The following is a 25,735-nucleotide window of genomic DNA, read 5'->3' on the forward strand; positions in this document are numbered from 1 at the left end:
GAATGTCTATTGAATATCTGTCGAATATCCAACGTAAAACTAATTTCACTGCGGCCCCCCAATACATGAACCGGTTTAAAGACAGAGCGCATCTCCGCACTTTCAAAATTCCACAAAAACCACCAAAAAATAAATAAAAGTACTTAATTTAGTCATATTTGGAGTCAGTTTGGTTTCAGGGGTCTGCAACGTTTGCTGTCAAAAGCGTCATTTTTGTCCCGTCTTACACAAATAACATTTTTCTAAAGCCTCAAAACACACACACATATATATACACATTTTACATACATAGTTTTCTGCAAACTGCGTGTGTATGTATATGTATGCTTTTTTTTGTTTTGTTTTTTAAAACCCCAAATCAGAAAAGTTTGGATAATACATATGGAAAATATGGTGGTGGGAGATCTACAATGATCTTGACATTTTCTGACTTCTATTTCTGTAACTGTAGACTGTATGAAATCAACATATTTCATGTTTTGTGAGGTCAGCATTATTTTGTTAATATATATATCCATTCCTGGAAAGTTAAAAAAAGAAAGAAAAAAGGTTTGGGCAGGGCAGTTTATTCTAAATTCTTTTTGAGCACTTCTGATCTTGTTCTTGGTTTTGCTGCCAACTGTCTCACAAAATCAACAACTTGACCTCATGATGACTCAGTTGTCGCTCAATTTTTCAGACCTTGTTTCCTTCAATTCAGTATCTGTGCAGGAAAATCCCCAAAATCTTTTGAAAAATTATTTTGTACACCACCATCAGTCCCTCACCTGCTTACTTCTCTCAGCTGTAATGTCTTCTCACTGCACTTTATCCTGGTTGACATCCAGCCTTGATAAGCTCCGCCCTCCTACGTCCAACATCCAGCTGACTGAAGCTGCCAGAAACCTGGATCAGAGCAGCTGAACGGCAGCGTTGTAAATCTGGACACCGTTGTCCTCAGTTCATGTCCATCTCTTCTGTCATGGTGATCTTCCAGCATTTCTGCTGCCAAATTGTCTTCATGACAGAATCAGAAACACAGCTGATTCAGGAAAAATGTTGTTCACCTTTAAGACACTCCTCATTCCACCTCCATCGACTTCTGTCACCTGATGGTTTGACCTCTGACCTTACAGGTATAGCAGCAGACATCTTGAACCGATTCTAGTTAATAACCAGAGCTCACCCGGGTTTATTCTCCCAACTATTTCCCTGCACTATGCAGGGGTGGAAAATGATGACATACCCCAAATAAAATTCTTTACACCATTGTGTAAATAGACTTTTGAATGAAACCTTAAGTACCAGCTGAAATGTTGACAGCAGTGTGTCAACTTTATCAGGGGACAGAAATTTACTGGAAATAATTTTTTCTGGAAATTGAGGTTCTCCTTCAAAAATTTAATGATTTATTTTATTTTATTGTATTTTAATTCATTTTGCCCAAATTCAAATTTCAAAATTCTGCAATGAACAGAGCTTTGATGAATCAAACAAACCATCACAATTAAAATTGATCAGAAACAGGAGGAAAAGCATTTTGGGTGAATTTTATTGTTTTACAAACAAACAGTACTTGCTTACAACAAAATTAAATATTTTGTGATGAAGAATTGTGAACAGTGTTTAAAAGAACCAAACCTGAATCAATAGCCACCAAAAATGAAAGAAGCAAACATTTTGGGTGAATTTCACCCCATAGAAGTTTTTCCTAAAATTTCAAATTTCCACAAGGACAAATTGTGAACAGTGTTAAGATGTGGGGTGCAACATATGTTTAAATTTCAGTTTTTATACCCCCCCCCCACACACACACACAACACACACATAATAGCTTCATATTTTCCCCAAAATTTAAAATTTCAATAAACAGAGAATCATAAAGGTATCCCCGCATGCAGCAGGGTTCCTGACAGATGCCATCTCACACCTCAACTACTGCAACATTTGCTGACAGGTTAAACACATCATACCTTCACACCACCTTTTAGTCCAAATGTTTTTCCACACTGACAGCTGCCTTGTAGTTTTTGGGGACTGTTCCTTCAACTTTTTGCTGTTTTTTTTGTTGCTTATTCCAAATAATGTCAGTTTTATTGCACCTCCTGCACTTCTATTGTGTCCTTTGCCATGTTCCTGTAGACTAGCCTTGGGTTTTCTGCAAACTGTTTATCTGTTTTGCATGTATGTTCTGTCTTTGTTCCTAATTTGTGCAGTCAAGACTTTCACTAAGACTTGATGTTCAGCCAGGCTCCCATCCAGTTCTTTATCTCCAACACTAATTTCTTTTAATGCAACCAACATTTTTAAGGAAGTTCTTTTTATGGTTTAGACCTCCCATAAATGTTGTCATTTGGGAGATCTCTGCTCTTATACGGCTGATTTTTTTTGCTGTAATGTCTTTTTCCATCGTGGCATTTCCTCTAAGTCTTGTTACTCTTTTCTCCAAATATTCTGGGGCTAATTTACTACATAATTCACACAGTTAAACTCAGTCAGTGTGGTTCCTTCTGGGACCAGTCTAACCAATCCCAGGTTAACTTTCTATAGAATACTTTTGAACAATTTCCAATTTCAATTTGATCAGTTTGGGCACTCCTGCATGTCCATTCTTCTTGTTTCTTCAATGTTGCTGGCTAATTTTTCTTCTGGTTCCCATTACTCTGAGTACATCTGTATTGCTTTGTGGTTGGATTGGTGAATGACTCCTGATTTGTTGGGGTGGTGAATAACTCCTACTTCTTCTTTTGTGTGAGAGGCTGACTGCTTCTGGAGTTCTTTGCCAAATGTGTTTGCTGAGGAGGATTCATTTTGGTGATGCAATGGTCTGTGTGAAAGGATCATATGTTGTCCTTGACCATCTCTCTTCCACTGACTCCTTTTGTATTCAGCCTAATGCCCTTCCTCTAGCAACTGGTGATCATTCATTGGTTTTTTCTTGGGGGTTTTCCTTTATACTTTCTATGTGTTGTGCTATTAAATATTTTAGGATTTGAGAAGCAGTTGGTTGTACTTTTGCAGTTGTGTCTTCAGTCTTCTCTGCTGGTAGATCCACTTCTTTTATCCTTTCCTAAAATACTGCTTTCCCTGCCCCCCCACCTCACTTCTCATGTCATGAGTAAGCAAAGCAGTGTAAGATCTTTTTCTTCTCCTCAATGGACCAATTTACAATGATGTAGTCTAACTACTTTTGCTTGGACCTTTCAGCCTGCTGTTGCTGGGGCCCAAGATCAGTATTTTTGTGAGCTGGTGGGTTATCCAGCTGAGTGCTGGCACAGGAGAGATCTCCCACTGCAGTACTGGTAGAAGTTGTATGAATTCTCACGTGTCTGTTCAAGTCGCTCTTTCGTCCAAATCTCTGACCACATTCAGAACAGCCAAACTGTTTTTGTCCTGTATGAGTTATCATGTGTCCATTCAGGTGGCTCTTTTGTCGAAATCTTTGTCCACATTCAGAACAGCCAAATTGTTTTTGTCCTATATGAATTATCATGTGTGTGTTCAGGTTGCTCTTTAGACCAAATCTTCGACCACATTCAGAACAGCCAAATTGTTTTTGTCCTGTATGACTTATCATGTGTCTATTCAGAATGCTCTTTTGACCAAATCTTTGTCCACATTCAGAACAGCCAAATTGTTTTTGTCCTGTATGAATTGTCATGTGTGTGTTCAGAATGCTCTTTTGACCAAATCTTCGGCCACACTCAGAACAACCAAATTGTTTTTGTCCTGTATGAATTATTATGTGTCTGTCAAGACTGCTCTTTTGAACAAATCTTCGACCACACTCAGAACAGCCAAACTGTTTTTGTCCTGTATGAATTCTCATATGTGTGTTGAGGTTGCACTTTAGTCCAAATCTTCGACCACATTCAGAACAGCCAAACTGTTTTTGTCCTGTATGAATTATCATATGTTTGTTCAGGTTGCTCTTTAGTCCAAATCGTCGACCACATTCAGGACAGCCAAATTGCTTTTGTCCTGTATGACTTACCATATGTTTGTTCAGGTGGCTCTTATAATCAAATCTTCGACCACATTCAAAACAGGCAAACGGTTTTTGTCCTGTATGAATTCTCATGTGTTTGTTCAGGGTGTCCTGTTTCTGTCTTTTACTCTGATCAGAACAGCTAAATGGTTTTACACTTACTTGCCTCTCCTTCTGTTGCTCTGAGGTGTTCATATGACCAGATGCATTTATATATTTAGAGTAATTAAACTGATTCTCAGTAATGTTGCAAATGCTTGAACTAACCATATTGAAATTTTTCTGAAAGTTAAAATGTGACCAAAGTTCTCTGCTCTGTTTCCAGTCACAATCATCATCAGTCTCAGTTCCAGAACTGTCTGAACTCCTGCCACTGGTATCTGGTTGTAAATGACTGTTTGGACCTGAGTTGCTGGCTGGTTGTGGTCCTCCATCGTCCTCTCCATCAGTTTCTGCTGTCAGTGTTCTGTGCACAGATGAGCTGCTGGCTACAGGCTTAGCCTCTGTGCTCTCATCACTTCGGCTTTGATGAAGCTGTGATGACTCTGGTTTTTCATCATTTTCACTCTTCACAGGGACAGCAGTGAAACCAATCTTGGTGAGATCTGCCTCCTCCAGCTGCTGAAGCTGCTCTCCTTTCTGACTTATCTGCAGCTTCTCTTCTTTAATGTCTTCCTGGTCAACACTCAGATTCCATTCCTGGTGGTCAAGAAGGGTTTCTTCTTTAATCACCAGCAACGGCTGCATATCTGTAAAGAAATAAATTAAATGCTTGAACAACACTCATTAAAATAAAGTATCAGAGTGGTGAGTTTGACCTGATGACAGTAAGTTATTGGATGGAACTGATAAAGTGGAAATGTACATTATTCACACATATTTTAACTGGACTCCAACATAATGTAAAACTCATCTACAGTGACATTACAACTCATTAAAAATATATAAACCAACTATTTTTAATTAATATTTTGTAATGTCGCTGATTTAGCACTTTGAAATTTCTTTGAAATGTAAGGTGCAATACAAATAAAATGTATTATTATTATCATCTCAAACACAATGCTAATAGACTTCATTTCAACAGCACTTTTCACCATCTCATAAACATGCTTAAAGAGCTTATAGTGATGCCTCACATGCACCTCTTCACACTCAAAGCGTGAGCAATTTGATGTTTAACGACATTTGTGATTTTCAAATGTGACGGGGAAACAGGGATCCTCTCCTGTCAAGTCTGTGGCTTTAAACTCATGACCCTGGTTTCCAAAATTATGGAGACTGTTTAAGGGTGTTTTCACACATGGAAGTCAGGAACAAAGTTTATACAGGAACAAGAAATATTAAGCTCCACAAAGATTAAGGATTTATCAAAGCTTTTTTTCCAAAGAGTAAGATTCTGCTTTGGATGACTTCTTTATGAGTTGAGTGACACATGAAATCAACACAAAAATATATTTTACAGTGATAAAGGAAAAATGTGTAATTTTTTTGTGTGTTTGCTGTCGCAGACGACAGAAGAAAAGTCTGTTCGCAAAATGCGCGCGTGCGCACACACACACACACACACACACGGGGTCTATGGGTTCTCATCAAACCCACGTGGAGTTGGTGATTTTGATTGGTTAGCTCCTGAGTTTTCCACCAATGGTAACACCCCTTTCTCCTGCTGAAGATGAGGGAGTCGCATTTCTTTTAAGGGGAACAGAGTCATTTTTGCTGCTGGTGTCTGCTAAATGCATAGCAAATATGAGAATATTGTCCCCCCCCCCCAAAAAAAACTTGCGTAAATTATTAATCATAATTCATGTTATACTTGACCCATTAACAAAATTTTAAAAAAGTGTGCAGGATGCATTCCACACGTTCGACACGCATTCATACAGACACACACGGATTGTGTGCTACCTCTGCTTAATTAGGTCATGTGACTGATGCAGAGGTGCGTCAGCGATGCCATGGTGAGCAGCTATATGCACACATCAAGTGTTTGGAAAGAAGCTGCATCTTTTCCAAAAACACTTGTCACAGATGGAGTCCAGCACCGCATGTTTTCTATCTTTGCATGAGGTCATCAAGTCAAGTTTTCCACAGGACAGTATCAGTGCACAAACCAAGAGGTTTGCACCAGCCGCTGTATCTCTTACATCCAAGTTTATCCAATACTTTCAGAATTTTGCAGCTGCAGAAAAGAACATGTTGCTCTTCTCTTCTTTCGACTCTGATGTTGCTCCACTTCAGCTGCAGCTCATTGAGCTGCTGCGTGACAGTGCAACAGCCAACACCAGCGAGTTTCTCTGTTCAACTTTTACTGGCAGCTTGATAAAAGCCAATTCCCAGAAATGAGAAAAGTTGCAAAGAAAATGCTAGATATTCCACACATGATGAGTGACTGAAAAGTTTTGATCCTGACATAGAAAAAGTAGGGTGTGGTTCTCCATCTTTTGCATTTGGAGAAACCAACATTTCTCTTGAGAATGTGTGAAATTTTGACTGACTGGGTGCACTGCAGACAATATTTCAGTGAAGTGAGTAGGGGTGTGTCAGAAAATGGACAAAGCTGGTGGATGTGCTGTGATTCATGTCTCAGAAGAAGATCCGCGAGGACGTCATCATGACATTAGTGGAGGATGTTCTGTCTTATGCTACAGTTAAACACTGGTCAGCTGAATTCAAGAGAAGAAGAACAAGTGTCGAAGATAGAGCACAATCAGGAAAATACATAACTGTCACCTCGACCAATATGATCCAGAAGATCTATTATATGGTCCTCACTGACAGAAGAGTAAGAGAGTGTCACACAGTCAGTTGTTCTTGCTGTTGCCTCCTGGTTGCAGCGACACAGTCAGTACTGCAGACATTCCCCCTGAAGAAAAAAAAAAAAAAAATTCTGTGCCGCAAAGCGGTTTCCTTTTTTCTGTAACATTACTGTTTGGGGAATTGGTGACCCCTGCAGCTGTAGGCGCCCCCGTTTGCTGAGAAGGTGCACAGAAGCAGTGAGAAGGGGGAAATAGGAGGGGTGCGAGAGGGACAGTTCCCCTCTGAGTTTGAATGGACCGGGGGGGGGGGGGGGGGGGGGGGGGGACTCGTGAGAAAAAGTTAGTTACATAATTCATAAATTGTGTGAAATATAAACAACTTTCTTCCAAATAATTCACATCTTATTCGTAATATTATAAATACAGGCCGATAATTCCTGCACGTTTTTCTGAATTGTGTGAAATGGCTAATGAAAATGTCAGGATTTGGACTTCTTGGGGTATGTGTTCCAGGCCTGGGCGATATATCGATTTTATTGATTAATTTGAGTTTTTTGTTGCAGACAGTTATTGAGTTTTTTTTTCTCCTCTTGCAACAGTGCACCTTTTTGCCCCAGGACCTTCCGCAGCTCCCCCCTCCCCATCCTGTTTCCTTGAGCAAGTTTTTGCTGCGACAGATGGAGAACAAGTGACTGCACACTGCAAAGTTTGTCTAAAGACCAGTGCAACAAAACGCAGTCACACAACAAACTTATTCCAGCATCGAATGGCCCAGTCACACGGCACTTAACGAAGGGCAACAAAGCCCAAACGAAACAAGAAATCTGGACTTTCTTTGACTTTCACTGGCATTGTTTAACCTTTGCTCAGCTTCATTCCTGCAGCGGTCGTTTTGTCAGGATATTTAAACTGTCAAACAATTTGAACGAAGGGCATCGAAAACCTCAATTCATCCGTATTTTGTTTTGCTGTTGTTCTTGATGGTTTTTTTTTTTTATCATTTGCTTAGTTTTTGTAATGTTAGCATTTTGTCTGACTTCGTTCGACGAGCTGAATGTTTTCACACAGTACAAAAGCCATTTCTGAATGCTGCTGCTGCGTTCATGTACCGTCAGAAATTACAGGGCAAACTCAGTCTGTTTGCTTGGATTTTTTTTATCTGGGTCGGGGGGTCAGCTTCACTGGGCTCAGGCACCTTATATAGGTCACAATCAATGTTTTGTGTGGATACAATTAATTATTTTGCCACAAGCAACTGCTGAATTTGAAACAACAAAAAACTGTGTAATTTCCAACAGTACTTGAATGCAGCGGCAGCTCCTGCGTGCCCTTATTTTTTATTAAATATAACAATATGAGTGTAGGAATGACAATCCAGCCCTTCTGTACATGTTGCAACTGGTAGATGATTCAAATGATAAGAGCTGTTCTGGAAGACAGAATTGACGTTGTGGATCAGCTGCAGCTGGTGGAAATAACCACACGTGAGTCAATGCGCGGCGTTCACACAGACTGATCAATTTACTGCTCTGATATATTCAATTATCTTTACACTTAATTTATTCCCCCTTTTGACAGTTTTCTGTTATAAATCAATATACAACCCCTGGCAAAAATTATGGAATCACCGGCCTCGGAGGATGTTCACTCAGTTGTTTAATTTTGTAGAAAAAAAAGCAGATCACAGACATGACACAAAACTAAAGTCATTTCAAATGGCAACTTTCTGGCTTTAAGAAACACTATAAGAAATCAGGAAAAAAAATTGTGGCAGTCAGTAAGGGTTACTTTTTTAGACCAAGCAGAGGGAAAAAATTTGGAATCACTCAATTCTGAGGAAAAAATTATGGAATCATGAAAAAAAAAAAAAAAAAAAAACGCTCCAACACATCACTAGTATTTTGTTGCACCACCTCTGGCTTTTATAACAGCTTGCAGTCTCTGAGGCATGGACGTAATGAGTGACAAACAGTACTCTTCATCAATCTGGCTCCAACTTTCTCTGACTGCTGTTGCCAGATCAGCTTTGCAGGTTGGAGCCTTGTCATGGACCATTTTCTTCAACTTCCACCAAAGATTTTCAATTGGATTAAGATCCGGACTATTTGCAGGACATGACATTGACCCTATGTGTCTATTTGCAAGGAATGTTTTCACAGTTTTTGCTCTATGGCAAGATGCATTATCATCTTCATCATCATCATCATCATCTATTTTATTTGAGCAGAGGATAAGAAATGCAGAAAACAGAAAACATAAAAAACAGAAAAACAATTTAACAATAAATTAAATTTACTATTAACTCATTATATCCGCTCAAAAAGGAGTGGGAGAAGAAAACGTATTTAATCTCATCCCTTTATTCAAATTTAACAAAAGTACATAGCTGCTTCTCGTCAATTAGATAGAAAATTAAGAAAATAATACGTTTAAATACTTGTAATTTCCCACAATAGATACCAACAGCGGCAAGAAAACAATACCAATATGATAAACAAGCAACAAAGCACATACCAACAATGGTAAGAGATCAATGATACCAGTTACGCCAAAGAAAACAAACATATGATGCACATACCAACAATGGTAAGAAAACAACAATACCAGTTACGGTAAGGAAACAAACATATAAAAGACATACCAACAATGATAAGAGAGCAACAATACCAATTATGATAAAGAACCAAACATATGAAGGAAAGAAACATATAATGCACAAACCAACAATTGTGATACAGAGCCATGAGCCATGAATGTAAAATGGCTTTTATTGTTGAGTCTCAATCATTCTATACCGATCCCAGACGCTCTGTTTATAATGTGACTTGAATTCATGAATATTTTGGCATTGCTTGAGTTTGACGTCCAAACCATTCCATAACTTTGCTCCACATACAGACACACAAAAATTTTTTGGGGTGGTCCTAACTTTTAATAATGTGAATTTAGCAAAACCTCTAAGATTATGAGCACACTCTTTGACTGAGAAGAACTTTTGAATGTTACTTGGCAGTGACTTATTAAATACCTTGAATAGAATCTGTAATGTAGAATATTTTACAAGATTATGAAATTTAAGTAATTTTGATTGCATAAAAAGATTATTGCTATGTTCTAAAAATCCAGCTTTATGTATGATCCTTATTGCTCGTTTTTTTAATATAGTGGTTATATAAAGGTAAAATAGTGGCTGTATTGAACATTGATAATTGTTACCCCACACTTCAACACAATATGTTAAGTATGGGAGAACTAAGGAGCAATATAATGTACGGAGTGCATTATGATCAAGAAATTGCTTTACCTTATTCATAATCAAATCAATTTTATTTATATAGCGCCAAATCACAACAAACAGTTGCCCCAAGGAGCTTTACATTGTAAGGCAAAGCCATACAATAATTACAGAAAAACCCCAACAGTCAAACGACCCCCTATGAGCAAGCACTTGGCGACAGTGGGAAGGAAAAACTCCCTTTTAACAGGAAGAAACCTCCAGCAGAACCAGGCTCAGGGAGGGGCAGTCTTCTGCTGGGACTGGTTGGGGCTGAGGGAGAGAACCAGGAAAAAGACATGCTGTGGAGGGGAGCAGAGATCAATCACTAATGATTAAATGCAGAGTGGTGCATACAGAGCAAAAAGAGAAAGAAACACTCAGTGAATCATGGGAACCCCCCAGCAGTCTAAGTCTATAGCAGCATAACTAAGGGATGGTTCAAGGTCACCTGTTTGTTGTGATTTGGCGCTATATAAAAAAATTGATTGATTGATTGATCCAGCCCTAACTATAAGCTTTAGCAAAAAGGAAAGTTTTAAGCCTAATCTTAAAAGTAGAGAGGGTGTCTGTCTCCCTGATCCGAATTGGGAGCTGGTTCCAGAGGAGAGGAGCCTGAAAGCTGAAGCTGCCCCTCCCTGAGCCTGGTTCTGCTGGAGGTTTATTCCTGTTAAAAGGGAGTTTTTCCTTCCCACTGTCGCCAAGTGCTTGCTCACAGGGGGTCGTTTTGTATTGGCCTTGCCTTACAATATAAAGTGCCTTGGAGCAACTGTTTGTTGTGATTTGGCGCTATATAAATAAAATTGATTGATTGATGGTTATGAGTTATTTTTTCTCTAATAGTTAAAATTTTATTAGCAAAGAAAGTCATGAAGTCATTACTAGTAAAAGTTAAAGGAATACTCGGCTCAATAGAGCCCTGACTCTTTGTCAGCCTGGCTACAGTGCTGAAAAGAAACCTGGAGTTGTTCTTATTTTCTTCAATTAGTGATGAGTAGTAAGATGTCCTAGCTTTACGGAGGGCTTTTTTATAGAGCAACAGACTCTTTTTCCAGGCTAAGTGAAGAGCTTCTAAATTAGTGAGACGCCATTTCCTCTCCAACTTACGGGTTATCTGTTTTAAGCTGTGAGTTTGTGAGTTATACCACAGAGTCAGGCACTTCTGATTTAAGGCTCTCTTTTTCAGAGGAGCTACAGCATCCAAAGTTGTCCTCAATGAGGATATAAAACTATTGACGACATAATCTATCTCACTCAGAGTTTAGGTAGCTACTCTGCCCTGTGTTGGTATATGGCATTGGAGAACATAAAGAAGGAATCATATCCTTAAACCTAGTTACAGCGCTTTCTGAAAGACTTCTACTGTAATGAAACTTATTCCCCACTGCTGGGTAGTCCATCAGAGTAAATGTAAATGTTATTAAGAAATGATCAGACAGAAGGGGGTTTTCAGGGAATACTGTTAAGTCTTCAATTTCCATACCATAAGTCAGAACAAGATCTAAGGTATGATTAAAGTGGTGGGTGGACTCATTTACATTTTGAGCAAAGCCAATCGAGTCTAACAATAGATTAAATGCAGTGTTGAGGCTGTCATTCTCAGCATCTGTGTGGATGTTAAAATCGCCCACTATAATTATCTTATCTGAGCTAAGCACTAAGTCAGACAAAAGGTCCGAAAATTCACAGAGAAACTCACAGTAACGACCAGGTGGACGATAGATAACAACAAATAAAACTGGTTTTTGGGACTTCCAATTTGGATGGACAAGACTAAGAGACAAGCTTTCAAATGAATTAAAGCTCTGTCTGGGTTTTTGATTAATTAATAAGTTGGAGTGGAAGATTGCTGCTAATCCTCCGCCTCGGCCCGTGCTACGAGCGTTCTGGCAGTTAGTGTGACTCGGGGGTGTTGACTCATTTAAACTAACATATTCATCCTGCTGTAACCAGGTTTCTGTAAGGCAGAATAAATCAATATGTTGATCAATTATTATATCATTTACTAACAGGGACTTACAAGAGCGAGATCTAATGTTTAATAGACCACATTTAACTGTTTTAGTCTGTGGTGCAGTTGAAGGTGCTATATTATTTTTTCTTTTTGAATTTTTATGCTTAAATAGATTTTTGCTGGTTATTGGTGGTCTGGGAGCAGGCACCGTCTCTACAGGGATGGGGTAATGAGGGGATGGCAGGGGGAGAGAAGCTGCAGAGAGGTGTGTAAGACTACAACTCTGCTTCCTGGTCCCAACCCTGGATAGTCATGGTTTGGAGGATTTAAGAAAATTGGCCAGATTTCTAGAAATGAGAGCTGCTCCATCCAAAGTGGGATGGATGCCATCTCTCCTAACAAGACCAGGTTTTCCCCAGAAGCTTTGCCAATTATCTATGAAGCCCACCTCATTTTTTGGACACCACTCAGACAGCCAGCAATTCAGGGAGAACATGCGGCTAAACATGTCACTCCCGGTCTGATTGGGGAGGGGCCCAGAGAAAACTACAGAGTCTGACATTGTTTTTGCAAAGTTACACACCGATTCAATGTTAATTTTAGTGACCACCGATTGATTTACATACAATACATTAATACATTTTTTTTTATAAAGGCTGTTTTTCTTTTCTTGAAAAATGATTTCATCATCCCCAAACATCCTTTCAATTGATTGGATAAGAAAAGTGTCCAAAATATCAACATAAACTTGTGCATTTATTGATGATAGTAGAGAAGCTTGAATCTTCGACTGGACTGGGTTGCTTGACGTGAGGACGTTTCGCTTCAAATCACAGAAGCTTCCTCAGCTAAAATTCTTGCTCTGGTAGTCTGACTTCTGTCTTGACTCTTGTAGAGAAAAATAAACCAGAAGCCAACAAAAGATGGAGTTTTTAACCTAACCAGACCCCTCCTACCGAGAGGCCGACTGCTATAGGCTAGTGACTAAACAATAGATCTAATTAGCACCTATTGTGCACTCTCCTAATGATGGGATGGAAGCCTCCCCTGATGGCTCCCTTGACGACTCTCCTGATGACGTGAATGACTCATTACCATGAACAAAAGACTGAAACTGCTTAGACCTGAGTACCCCATTGTAAACAGGGGACAAAGCGTGTATGAGACCCGCCCCCCGGTTAAGGCTGGGTTTCAACTGTTTTCAACTGAATGCTTCCTTGACACCTCGCTCAAACCATTTCTTCTCTCTGGCTAAGATTTTAACTTCCTTGTCCTCAAACGTGTGGTTAGTGTCTTTCAGGTGGAGATGAACTGCAGACTGAGGTCCACTGGCGCCCTCTCTGCGGTGCTGGTATAGCCTCTTGTTTAAAGGTTGCTTAGTCTCACCTATGTAGTGTTCATTACAGTTTTCCTGACATCTGATATAATACACTACATTGCTCTGTTTGTAACTAGGGATCCTGTCCTTAGGGTGAACTAATTTCTGTCTCAAGGTGTTAACCGGTTTAAAGTAAACTGGGATTTTGTGCTGTCTGAAGATCCTCTGTAGTTTTTCCCCCTACTCCTGCTAAATAAGGGAGAGACACTCTTCTTCTTCTCTCCGTCTCCTGTCTATCTGGTCTCTTTGTTTTCTGGGACTTCTGCACTTTGTCCAGGGACCGTCGTGGGTACCGACATACTGTGAGGGCTTTCCGTAAAAGTTGTTGTTCTTTAGCCCTTCCCTCTGCAGTTGTGGGCACCTGTAGGGCTCTGTGTTGAAGAGTCCTGATCACTCCGAGCTTGTGTTCAAGGGGGTGGTTTGAGCCAAAGAGCACATACTGGTCAGTGTGAGAGGCTTTTCTGTAAACCTCTGTCTGGAGCTGCCTGTTCTCTCCAATCGTAACATCACAGTCCAAGAAGGCTAAATGGTTGTTTCTGGCATCCTCACGTGTGAACTTGATATTGGAATCCATCGAATTGATGTGTTCTGTCAAGTCCTCGACCTCCTGTTGCTTGATTTTAACCCATGTGTCATCGACATATCTGAACCAGTGACTGGGAGAGATGCCCATGAACGATGTCAAGGCTGTCTTCTCCACTCGCTCCATGTACAGATTGGCCACAATGGGGGATACCGGGGATGCCATCGCACAACCATGGATCTGCCTGTAGTAATTTCCCCTAAACAGGAAATACGTGGTGCTAAGACAGATCTCCAAGAGTTGTCAGATGTGGTCTGGTGTGAGTTTGGTCCTTTCAGGTAGAGACATATCCTCCAGCAGTCTCTGCCTCACAGCTGAGATGGCCTCAGCGGTGGGGATGCAGGTGAACAACGAAGTCACATCAAATGACACCATAGTTTCATCTGCCTCCAGCTGCAGGTCCTTGATCTTGTTCACAAAATCTTGTGTGTTCTCCACATGGTGGTCTGAGTTACCCACTAGAGGAGCCAAAATCCACTTGAGGTGCTTGGCCAAATTGTATGTGATGGAATCTGTGCTACATACAATAGACCTGAGTGGCACGTCCTGTTTGTGGATTTTGGGCAGTCCATAGATGCATGGAGTGGTGTCCCCCGGGTACAGTCTGTAGCATGTCTGCCTGTCGATGAGTCCCGCCTTCTCCAGGTTTTGGAGGTAGCTAATGATTTTCTTCTTATAGCCACTCGTGGGGTCTTTCTTCAGACATTCGTATGTACTGGAGTCACTGAGCAAGTTGATCTTGGCCTCATAGTCTGATGTGTTCAGGACCACTGTGCATCTGCCTTTATCCGCTGGCAGGATAAGGATGCTTTGGTCCTTCTGCAGTGCTGCCAAAGCTTTCTGTTCTTCTCCTGTGATGTTGGACGGAGGAGGCTTAGCACTGTTAAGCACTGCTGTGACTCTTAGAAGGAGGTCCCCAGCTTCTGACTCTGACAAACTGTTATGTTTAATGGCTGACTCTACTGCAGTGATGTAATCTACTGTTGGTATATGTTTAGGGTTCACTGAGAAATTTAGTCCTTTAGTGAGCACATCCTTTTCTGTCTGTGTAAAAACCCTGTCGGACAGATTCTTTACCCAATTTTCCCTGTTGTCACTAATTTGTCTGGGTGTATCTTTAAAACTACTCCCCCTGAAAGTACGCCTTTTCTGCACGAAAAGGTTGTGAAACGTCCTGATTTGCCGCTCCTTACTTTTTAAATGCTCAGCCATTTGAATTTTAACTATGAACTTTGTGATCTTATTATGGGCCTCTTCCCCCACCTTTTGTAAAGACTATCAAGATTATTTTGGAGGTCTAATATTTTAAAATGAAGCCTTCTAATTCTAAGACCCAAAATCCTCCTAAGGTAACTGCGCTGGATCTTTTCTGCTGTGTGACCTGCTTCTAGTGCCTTTTGCTTCATGCATTTGGGAATAACATTGTTTTGTTTGCATCTTAGGTTAAATCTTAAGTTGTAGTCTTACACACCTCTCTGCAGATTCTCTCCCCCTGCCATCCCCTCATTACCCCATCCCCGTAGAGACGGTGCCTGCTCCCAGACCACCAATAACCAGCAAAAATCTATTTAAGCATAAAAATTCAAAAAGAAAAAATAATATAGCACCTTCAACTGCACCACAGACTAAAACAGTTAAATGTGGTCTATTAAACATTAGGTCTCTCTGTTGGTAAATGATATAATAATTGATCAACATATTGATTTATTCTGCCTTACAGAAACCTGGTTACAGCAGGATGAATATGTTAGTTTAAATGAGTCAACACCCCCGAGTCACACTAACTGTCAGAACGCTCGTAGCACGGGCCGAGGCGGAGGATTAGCAGCAATCTTCCATTCCATCTTATTAATTAATCCAAAACCCAGACAGAGCTTTAATTCATTTGAAAGCTTGACTCTTAGTCTTGTCCATCCAAATTGGAAGTCCCAAAAACCAGTTTTATTTGTTATTATCTATCGTCCACCTGGTCGTTACTGTGAGTTTCTCTGTGAATTTTCAGACGTTTTGTCGGACTTAGTGCTTAGCTCAGATAAGATAATTATAGTGGGCGATTTTAACATCCACACAGATGCTGAGAATGACAGCCTCAACACTGCATTTAATCTATTATTAGACTCAATTGGCTTCGCTCAAAATGTAAATGAGTCCACCCACCACTTTAATCATATCTTAGATCTTGTTCTGACTTATGGTATGGAAATTGAAGACTTAACAGTATTCCCTGAAAACTCCCTTCTGTCTGATCATTTCTTAATAACATTTACATTTACTCTGATGGACTACCCAGCAGTGGGGAATAAGTTTCATTACACTAGAAGTCTTTCAGAAAGCGCTGTAACTAGGTTTAAGGATATGATTCCTTCTTTATGTTCTCCAATGCCATATACCAACACAGTGCAGAGTAGCTACCTAAACTCTGTGAGTGAGATAGAGTATCTCGTCAATAGTTTTACATCCTCATTGAAGACAACTTTGGATGCTGTAGCTCCTCTGAAAAAGAGAGCCTTAAATCAGAAGTGCCTGACTCCGTGGTATAACTCACAAACTCGCAGCTTAAAGCAGATAACCCGTAAGCTGGAGAGGAAATGGCGTCTCACTAATTTAGAAGATCTTCACTTAGCCTGGAAAAAGAGTCTGTTGCTCTATAAAAAAGCCCTCCGTAAAGCTAGGACATCTTACTACTCATCACTAATTGAAGAAAATAAGAACAACCCCAGGTTTCTTTTCAGCACTGTAGCCAGGCTGACAAAGAGTCAGAGATCTATTGAGCCGAGTATTCCTTTAACTAGTAATGACTTCATGACTTCCTTTGCAAATAAAATTTTAACTATTAGAGAAAAAATTACTCATAACCATCCCAAAGACATATCGTTATCTTTGGCTGCTTTCAGTGATGCTGGTATTTGGTTAGACTCTTTCTCTCTGAGTGTTCTGAGTTATTTTCATTAGTTACTTCCTCCAAACCATCAACATGTCTATTAGACCCCATTCCTACCAGGCTGCTCAAGGAAGCCCTACCATTAATTAATGCTTCGATCTTAAATATGATCAATCTATCTTTATTAGTTGGCTATGTACCACAGGCTTTTAAGGTGGCAGTAATTAAACCATTACTTAAAGCCATCACTTGACCCAGCTATCTTAGCTAATTATAGGCCAATCTCCAACCTTCCTTTTCTCTCAAAAATTCTTGGAAGGGTAGTTGTAAAACAGCTAACTGATTATCTGCAGAGGAATGGTCTATTTGAAGAGTTTCAGTCAGGTTTTAGAATTCATCATAGTACAGAAACAGCATTAGTGAAGGTTACAAATGATCTTATGGCCTCAGACAGTGGACTCATCTCTGTGCTTGTTCTGTTAGACCTCAGTGCTGTTTTTGATACTGTTGACCATAAAATTTTATTACAGAGATTAGAGCATGCCATAGGTATTAAAGGCACTGCGCTGCGGTGGTTTGAATCATATTTGTTTAATAGATTACAATTTGTTCATGTAAATGGGGAATCTTCTTCACAAACTAAGGTTAATTATGGAGTTCCACAAGGTTCTGTGCTAGGACCAATTTTATTCACTTTATACATGTTTCCCTTAGGCAGTATTATTAGACAGCATTGCTTAAATTTTCATTGTTACGCAGATGATACCCAGCCTTATCTATCCATGAAGCCAGAGGACACACACCAATTAGCTAAACTGCAGGATTGTCTTACAGACATAAAGACATGGATGACCTCTAATTTCCTGCTTTTAAACTCAGATAAAACTGAAGTTATTGTACTTGGCCCCACAAATCTTAGAAACATGGTGTCTAACCAGATCCTTACTCTGGATGGCATTACCCTGACCTCTAGTAATACTGTGAGCATATCTCACCCATATTGGCCTCTCTTCATTGGCTTCCTGTTAATTCTAGAATAGAATTTAAAATTCTTCTTCTTACTTATAAGGTTTTGAATAATCAGGTCCCATCTTATCTTATGGACCTCATAGTACCATATCAACCCAATACAGCACTTCGCTCTCAGACTGCAGGCTTACTTGTAGTTCCTAGGGTTTGTAAGAGTAGAATGGGAGGCAGAGCCTTCAGCTTTCAGGATCCTCTCCTCTGGAACCAGCTCCCAATTCGGATTAGGGAGACAGACACCCTCTCTACTTTTAAGATTAGGCTTAAAACTTTCCTTTTTGCTAAAGCTTATAGTTAGGGCTGGATCAGGTGACCCTGAACCATCCCTTAGTTATGCTGCTATAGACTTAGACTGCTGGGGGGTTCCCATGATTCACTGAATGTTTCTTTCTCTTTTTGCTCTGTAGTGATTAATCTCTGCTCCCCTCCACAGCATGTCTTTTTCCTGGTTCTCTCCCTCAGCCCCAACCAGTCCCAGCAGAGGACTGCCCCTCCCTGAGCCTGGTTCTGCTGGAGGTTACTTCCTGTTAAAAGGGAGTTTTTCCTTCCCACTGTCGCCAAGTGCTTGCTCACAGGGGGTCGTTTTGTCCGTAATTATTGTATGGCCTTGCCTTACAATATAAAGCGCCTTGGGGCAACTGTTTGTTGTGATTTGGCGCTATATAAATAAAATTGATTTGATTTAAGTGGTTTCTAAAGTTAGCTATCCTAGCAGTCCTTTCCAGCTTACGTACCAGTGCCAGGGCATCATGCCCACAGTTGGTCGCAATGTTTCTGTGTAGGCTCTCAGTTGTCCAGGTGGTTTCCATAGTAGAGAAGCTTGAACATTTATTGATGATGTAATGACAGCCATCTCCCCAGTGCCTTTACCTGACATGCAGCCCCATATCATCAATCACTGTGGAAATTTACATGTTCTCTTCAGGCAGTCATCTTTATAAATCTCATTGGAACGGCATCAAACAAAAGTTCCAGCATCATCACCTTGCCCAATGCAGAGTCGAGATTCATCACTGAATATGACTTTCATCCAGTCATCCACAGTCCACGATTGCTTTTCCTTAGCCCATTGTAACCTTGTTTTTTTCTGTTTAGGTGTTAATGATGGCTTTCGTTTAGCTTTTCTGTATGTAAATCCCATTTCCTTTAGGCGGTTTCTTACAGTTCGGTCACAGACGTCGACTCCAGTTTCCTCCCATTCGTTCCTCATTTGTTTTGTTGTGCATTTTCGATTTTTGAGACATATTGCTTTAAGTTTTCTGTCTTGACGCTTTGATGTCTTCCTTGGTCTACCAATATGTTTGCCTTTAACAACCTTCCCATGTTGTTTATATTTGGTCCAGAGTTTAGACACAGCTGACTGTGAACAACCAACATCTTTTGCAACACTGCGTGATGATTTACCCTCTTTTAAGAGTTTGATAATCCTCTCCTTTGTTTCAGTTGACATCTCTCATGTTGGAGCCATGATTCATGTCAGTCCACTTGGTGCAACAGCTCTCCAAGGTGTGATCACTCCTTTTTAGATGCAGACTAACGAGCAGATCTGATTTGATGCAGGTGTTAGTTTTGGGGATGAAAATTTACAGGGTGATTCCATAATTTATTCCTCAGAATTGAGTGATTCCATATTTTTTTCCCTCTGCTTGGTCTAAAAAAGTAACCGTTACTGACTGCCACAATTTTTTTTCTTGATTTCTTATAGTGTTTCTTAAAGCCAGAAAGTTGCCATTTGAAATGACTTTAGTTTTGTGTCATGTCTGTGATCTGCTTTTTTTCTACAAAATTAAACAACTGAATGAACATCCTCCGAGGCCGGTGATTCCATAATTATTGCCAGGAGTTGTAGATCTGGTAAAGATAGATGTACATACAGTACAGTACATTGAACAGTAACATTCACAAGTAGAAAAACAGCTGAAGAACACAGAAAAATCCTACAGCAATAAAATGCAGCAGCCAATCACATCAACTGCTCACACCGAGCAACAACAAAGACACCTGAAGTCATGTAGCCTAGTGGTGGGTGAAGTAACCTCAAAATTAGCCATTAGACTCTATAACTTCTCCCTCTGACACTCATTAACATAACAGCTGTCCCCTCCCTGTCTCACCCACAGAGTCCCATATAAGTAATAGAGTCCGCAGTTGCACTGAGACGTGTGCCGGCAAGGAGTGGTTGCCATTTTGGATGCTCAATGAGTGTCATCAAGAAACAGGTGCAAAATGCTGGAAAGCTGTGCATGTTGACTTTTCCTTACGTAATTAACCAGTTTTGGTTATTCTTGTTACTTTTTCCATGACTTTTGGGTGACAAACTGGTGTAAGGTGTCATGTCTGTGTACGAAGTCTGAGGATTTGAAACCACCTTGAATGGAATTTTATTCAGTACTATACAAATATGGATTTAATTAATGCGGACCATGTGGAATTAATGCAGTCTGTGTGCCAGTCTCTGGATTGTGTGATATTGTTCCTTCATGTCTGCAGAATCTGGAAGCTGAAACATTTTGAATCTGTTTAAATTTTCAATACTAAAATAAAATTAATTTTGAAGCTGATGACGCATTTGCTTTCAGAACTATTGGCTGATGAAACCGTTCGCTCATCGAATCAGAAATCCCTCCAGCGTGTCCTGGGTCTTCCCCGGGGCCTACTCCAGATGGGACCTACACGGAACACCTCTCCAGTGAGGCATCCGGAAAAGATGCCCGAGCCATCTCAGCTGGCTCCTTTCGACATGGAGGAGCAGCAGCTCGACTCTGAGCTCCTCCCGAGCGACCGAGCTCCTTACCCTATCTCTAAGGGAGGGCCCAGCCACCCTGTGGAGGAAACTCATCTCGGCCGCTTGTACTCATGATCTTGTTCTTTCGGTCATGAGCCAAATCTCATGACCATAGGTGAGGGTCGGAACATAGATCGATCGGTAAATAAAGAGCTTTGCCCCCCTACTCAGCTCTCTTCACCACAATGGTCCGATACAGCGACCGCAGTGTCTTGTTGTGCAGCGCGGAAGAGCAGTAGCTGAATGTCTCCGCTGAACTCAGCTGCCGATTTATTGCTGGCTTGATGTCCAGGTCTGAATGGTATTTTAACACATATTTGGCTAGCTGTTTTTGTGTGTGTTCACTTGCTTATCCACACTGAAAATGCACACGAAACATTTTAAGTAGACCTGCATTGAAATAAATGCAGTCAGATCTTTGGACCAAGAAATGACTGATATTTACACATAAGATCCTGCTGAATGTAGTAAAGTAAATCTGCAAGCCCAGATCTGTCATTCAGTGGCGGAATCTTTGTTTAAAAATGACAAATTTACAGCTAAAATTTGGTCCTCCGCAAAACTGTCATCACATCCGGGACGTTACCGAGACACAAGAGAGAAGACCCTACCCCAGCATGCACTGCGAGTGCCAACTGTAATTTGTGGATTTACGTCAGTTTGCATCTCTTACGGAAGGATCAACTTTTTTTAAAACTTCATATTGTCTTGCAGTACGTTTGGCGAGTATACATTTCTTTTATTTTGCTTGAAAATTACTTTTGGGGACTTTTTCATACGCCCATTTGATTGAGTGGTGTCGCATTGAAAATGTACTGTCTTTAGCCTCCGGTGTTACCACTGCGGGGTACAGATGCGGGACCTGCAAAGAATCCAAGTCATTAAAAAGATACAAACCTCTCTCAGTGGCCACGGAGCTCTGCGGCTGCGATTACCGAGACCGTGCGGCGCTGCGGATTTTTCCGCAAGAAGTCTATCCTTACGGGCTGCCGGAGCGCTCTTCATCAAAACAGCGAGCGTAGTCTCTGGACTTGTTGCCAACTTGGCCGCACCTCCATGCAGTAGACCAGGAGGTGGTGCCGGAGTTGGTCGCAGCTCTGCACAGCAGACACGGGGGCGGTGCGAGTGGGCCGCTGTGGCGTTTACTGAGCCCGCAGACTCGGTAAGCACATTGGAGGCAGTGAGAGCGAGGCATAATGGTCAGGGAAGAACGTCACACGCTGTCAATGTCGCCGCTGATCTGAGCATGCAGAGCTGTATCTCGCATTCATTGCAGCTTACTTTTGGATGCTGAAACCAGGATGTGTATAACAGTAACATTACTAACATAAAATCAATTTCAATGTGGGATCGGACTGAAGGTGCTAGCGCTCTGTCTTCTCCCTCACATCACAGCAATGTCCCTGTTGTGTGGGCCGCCGAAAAGGAGGTACTGCTGGCCCACCACCAGATGGCGCCCTGCCATGCTGGCACCTTTTGCCCTGCAGAGGGCGCACGGACCGGTTGGATCCTCCAGGTGCACCGTTTTGGCTGTCAGCTGCCAGTCATTATTCATCACCACATCCATAAGAACCTGGGAGAGACACCATAACTCTGCCGAGTTATCAGCTTACCACGTAGGTAAACCAACTCAGCCGTTTTGTGCCGTACGCACATTCATTGTTACTGAAATCTTTGCAGTTGTGACTTATACTTGCAGCTTGTAGCCGAGTTTGTGGAAGTTGGAGGAGTTGGCGTCTCCACTCCTCACTTCTGACTTGCTAAGTATAATAATTGACACTGCACGTCCTCCAGTTTTAAGTCTGCACTATGGGAGTATTTGGATTTATTCCTACAAGAGGATTTCTGTGAGTTGCTGACTGTTTGCTGGGTGTTCACACACCCACCCTTAACCTGTTTTTGTTCCTGCCAGCAGTACTGGGTCTGACAGCCACGAGCGGTGGCCACCTGGGGGAATCAGGACTTGGCGGCTCTGGTGTGTTGCAGGTCTCCATTGGCGGTGGAACTTCGTGGGTCCCGGCTCTCCTCTGGATAGGCGTCTCCTACCCTCGGGTCTACCCAAGCGTCACCTTTTGATTACTGATTGACTGAAGCATATTTGGTTTTGTTTGCACATTTGCATAATAAATTGTAATTTATTTGACTTCCTATTGGCCGTTCATTTACGCCCCATGGCGTGGGTCCGTGTACTTCACTTTCCCAACAGGATAACTCGGCCACGTCATGGACTCTGAGGGGCGTTCACCACCAATTGAACCGCCAATGGAGATGCAAGGTGCGCAGGCTCCACCAGGAGGTGCGTTGGGTGAGCTGCATCACATTCTCACAACCTCACTGCTCGGTTGGATCTATTAACCGAGCAGGACATTCACCTCAGCTGTAGGATGGAGGCTCTCACCGCTCAGGTGGAGACGCGCGCGTCAGGCGCGGCTGCAGCCACTCCTCCTGTGGACCTGTCGCTAAACACCCAGTGGTCGTTGAAAGGTCTCTCCCCCTGTCACCCGAAGCTTACATTAGCCCCCCGGAACCGTACAGGGGTTGTGTCGAAACGTGCGCGGACTTCTTGATGCAGTGCGTGCTCGTTTTTTCGCAACACCCCATGATGTACGCGTCAGACCACAGCCGGGTGGCTTATGTAATTAATTTGCTTCAGGGCAAGGCACGCGCCTGGGCTACGGCGCTCTGGGAGCAGGACTCATGGCTCCTTTCGACATATACTGGGTTTATCAGGGAATTTCGACAGGTGTTCGATCATCCCAATAGAGGCGAGTCCGCTTTAAATATGCTGCTGTCAATGAGACAGGGACGCCGGAGTGCAGCTGATTACGCAATTGACTTCCGTGTTGCGGCAGCGAGGGCTGGTTGGAACTCAGTAGCACTCCGCGCCGCCTTTGTAAACGGGCTGTCTCCGGCCCTAAAGGAGCATCTGGTGGCTAAGGATCAGCCACGGGATTTAGATAGGCTTATTGATCTGGTTATTCGCTTAGACAATCGGTTAGAGGAATTTAAGCGGGAGCGAGACGAAGGGCGTGGCCGGGTGCGCGCTGTCCCTCTCCCATCCAGATCCGAGTTAGTGCCGTCCCTTCCCCGCTCCAAAGCCAGGGCTCTCCATGTTACACCAGCTCCCCCTGCTGACGTTGCTATGGAAACGAGCAGGGCAAAAATGACAAAAAAGGAAAAACAAAGGAGACTGGCACATGGAGAGTGTGTTTACTGTGGCTCGAATGAGCATGTGCAGAATAAGGGGCCCCAGGCGGTTAAAGAACAAGCCTCAACCTTAGAGACTGGGCTAAGAGTGAGTCATACTAACCATATGGGTGTCCCACGCAAATGCGCACAACTCCCAGTCACAATCCTCTGTGGGGATTTAACCCTTACCGCTCCAGTACTGATTGACATGGGGTCGGAAGGGAACCTACTGGACAGTAGGTGGGCTAAGGAGGTAGGGCTCCCTCTGGTGGCCATTCCTTCACCATTGAAGGTGTGGGCACTAGATGGCACCCTACTACCAGAAATCACACACCAGACACAGCCTTTAACTTTGGTGGTCTCTGGAAATCACAGGGAGGAGATTGTGTTCTTTGTAACACCTTCTACCTCCAGGATTATTTTGGAATTTCCATGGATGGTAAAGCACAATCCCTGGATGATTGGCCATCTGGGGTTGTGGCTCAATGGAGCGAAACCTGCCACCGGGAGTATTTAACACCGGCTCTGGTGTGTTGCTGGTGGGTCCCGGCTCTCCTCTGGATAGGCGTCTCCTACCCTCGGGCCTGCCCACACGTCACCTTTTTGATTACTGATTGACTGAAGCATATTTGGTTTTGTTTGCACATTTGCATAATAAATTGTTATTTATTTGACTTCCTATTGGCCGTTCATTTACACCCCCTGGCATGGGTCTGTGTACTTCACTTTCCCAACAGTCCCGGATGTACAGTTTTCACGGAGGGCCAAATTTTAGCTGCAAATTTGTCATTTTTTAAACAAAGATTTCTCCGCTGAATTACAAATTTGGGCTTGCATATTTACTTTACTGCATTCATAAGGGTCTTATAAATACATATCAGCTATTTCTTTCTTAGATCTGACCTCATTTATTTCAATGCAGGTCTACTTTAACATCCGGGCACTTCATCAATATTTTGCCCGGTTAGGATAGGTCATGTCGCACTCCATGAAGGGACATTCGCGTTCAGTAAACACCATTGAGAGTGCAGACTCTAGTACTTACATAGGGGTCTGTGTCTCATCAGTCCTATTTACGCTCCTCAAATGTCCAGTAATAACATGCCTGCAGTTACATGTCCAAGGACTCTTCCACTCTCAGAATGTGCATTAAATCATTTGTATGTGTGATATTATCAACACTATCAGGAGCCATAATTCACCCTCAGTGTTAAAGAGGTTATTAAAGTCGTCTTATCTGGAAAGATCTTCAATTTTATTTTATTCAAATATGGCTATTGTTATTACAGGGCAGAGTGGGATTACTGCAGTCAGAGTTCAGCAGTTTGGAGTCATGATGTTGATTCATGAGCTTCAGATTTTATGAATTGTGTGCATAATTCCATTTTTGTGTGTATAAAATTAGGAAAGCCTGTAATCAATCATATCAATTGATCAGTTTCATCAGTCCATCACCAAGCAGAATTGTCAATTTAACAACATAAAGCACAGTTTGTCTTATTTATTTTTGCTGATATCTGGTGTTGTCTAAAATAAGAACTCCAACACAAACTAACAGCTATCATTTGGATGTGCTGGAGTTGGTCTGAAATAAAGTTTAGTGGACAAACCTGCTCTGGATCAGCGAACTTTACGCTCGAAAACAGCATCCAGCACCTTGACTAGTTTCTTCTCTTCTTTAAATTCACTCGTTTCTTGCTGTTCTGTGATGTGTTTGTTTCTACCAACTCTCGGCATTAGCAGCAGTTAGCCGCTGTGTCAACAACCTTCTCAGCTGTTCCACCTTTTCGTGCTAACTTCGCCTTTTCTTCTTTTTCCGGTTTACCGTCGACCTTTGCGCTTCTGGAGCTCTTCAAAAACCATATTCGAGGATCACAGAGTGAAGTTTGTTGAAGTGTTTCCAGCATGTCCAGCTAACTAGCTTTAGCACCAGACGACA

The 25,735-nt window shown here is 41.8% G+C and overlaps 2 long non-coding RNA genes across 2 annotated transcripts; one reads left to right on the plus strand and one right to left on the minus strand.

Moving 5' to 3' along the window:
- The first annotated feature begins 1,559 nt into the window (after window positions 1-1,559).
- LOC117517813 lies at window positions 1,560-14,190 on the plus strand. The gene is made up of 3 exons (XR_004562845.1): window positions 1,560-3,157; window positions 11,954-11,959; window positions 14,180-14,190. It is a non-coding gene; the product is annotated as an uncharacterized LOC117517813 (long non-coding RNA).
- Window positions 4,527-25,735, minus strand: LOC117517824. Its single transcript, XR_004562859.1, has 2 exons — window positions 25,407-25,735; window positions 4,527-4,716 (listed from the first exon to the last, which is right to left on the minus strand). It is a non-coding gene; the product is annotated as an uncharacterized LOC117517824 (long non-coding RNA).

This window comes from Thalassophryne amazonica, chromosome 9 (assembly GCF_902500255.1).
Source record: "Thalassophryne amazonica chromosome 9, fThaAma1.1, whole genome shotgun sequence".
Lineage (NCBI taxonomy): Eukaryota > Metazoa > Chordata > Actinopteri > Batrachoidiformes > Batrachoididae > Thalassophryne > Thalassophryne amazonica.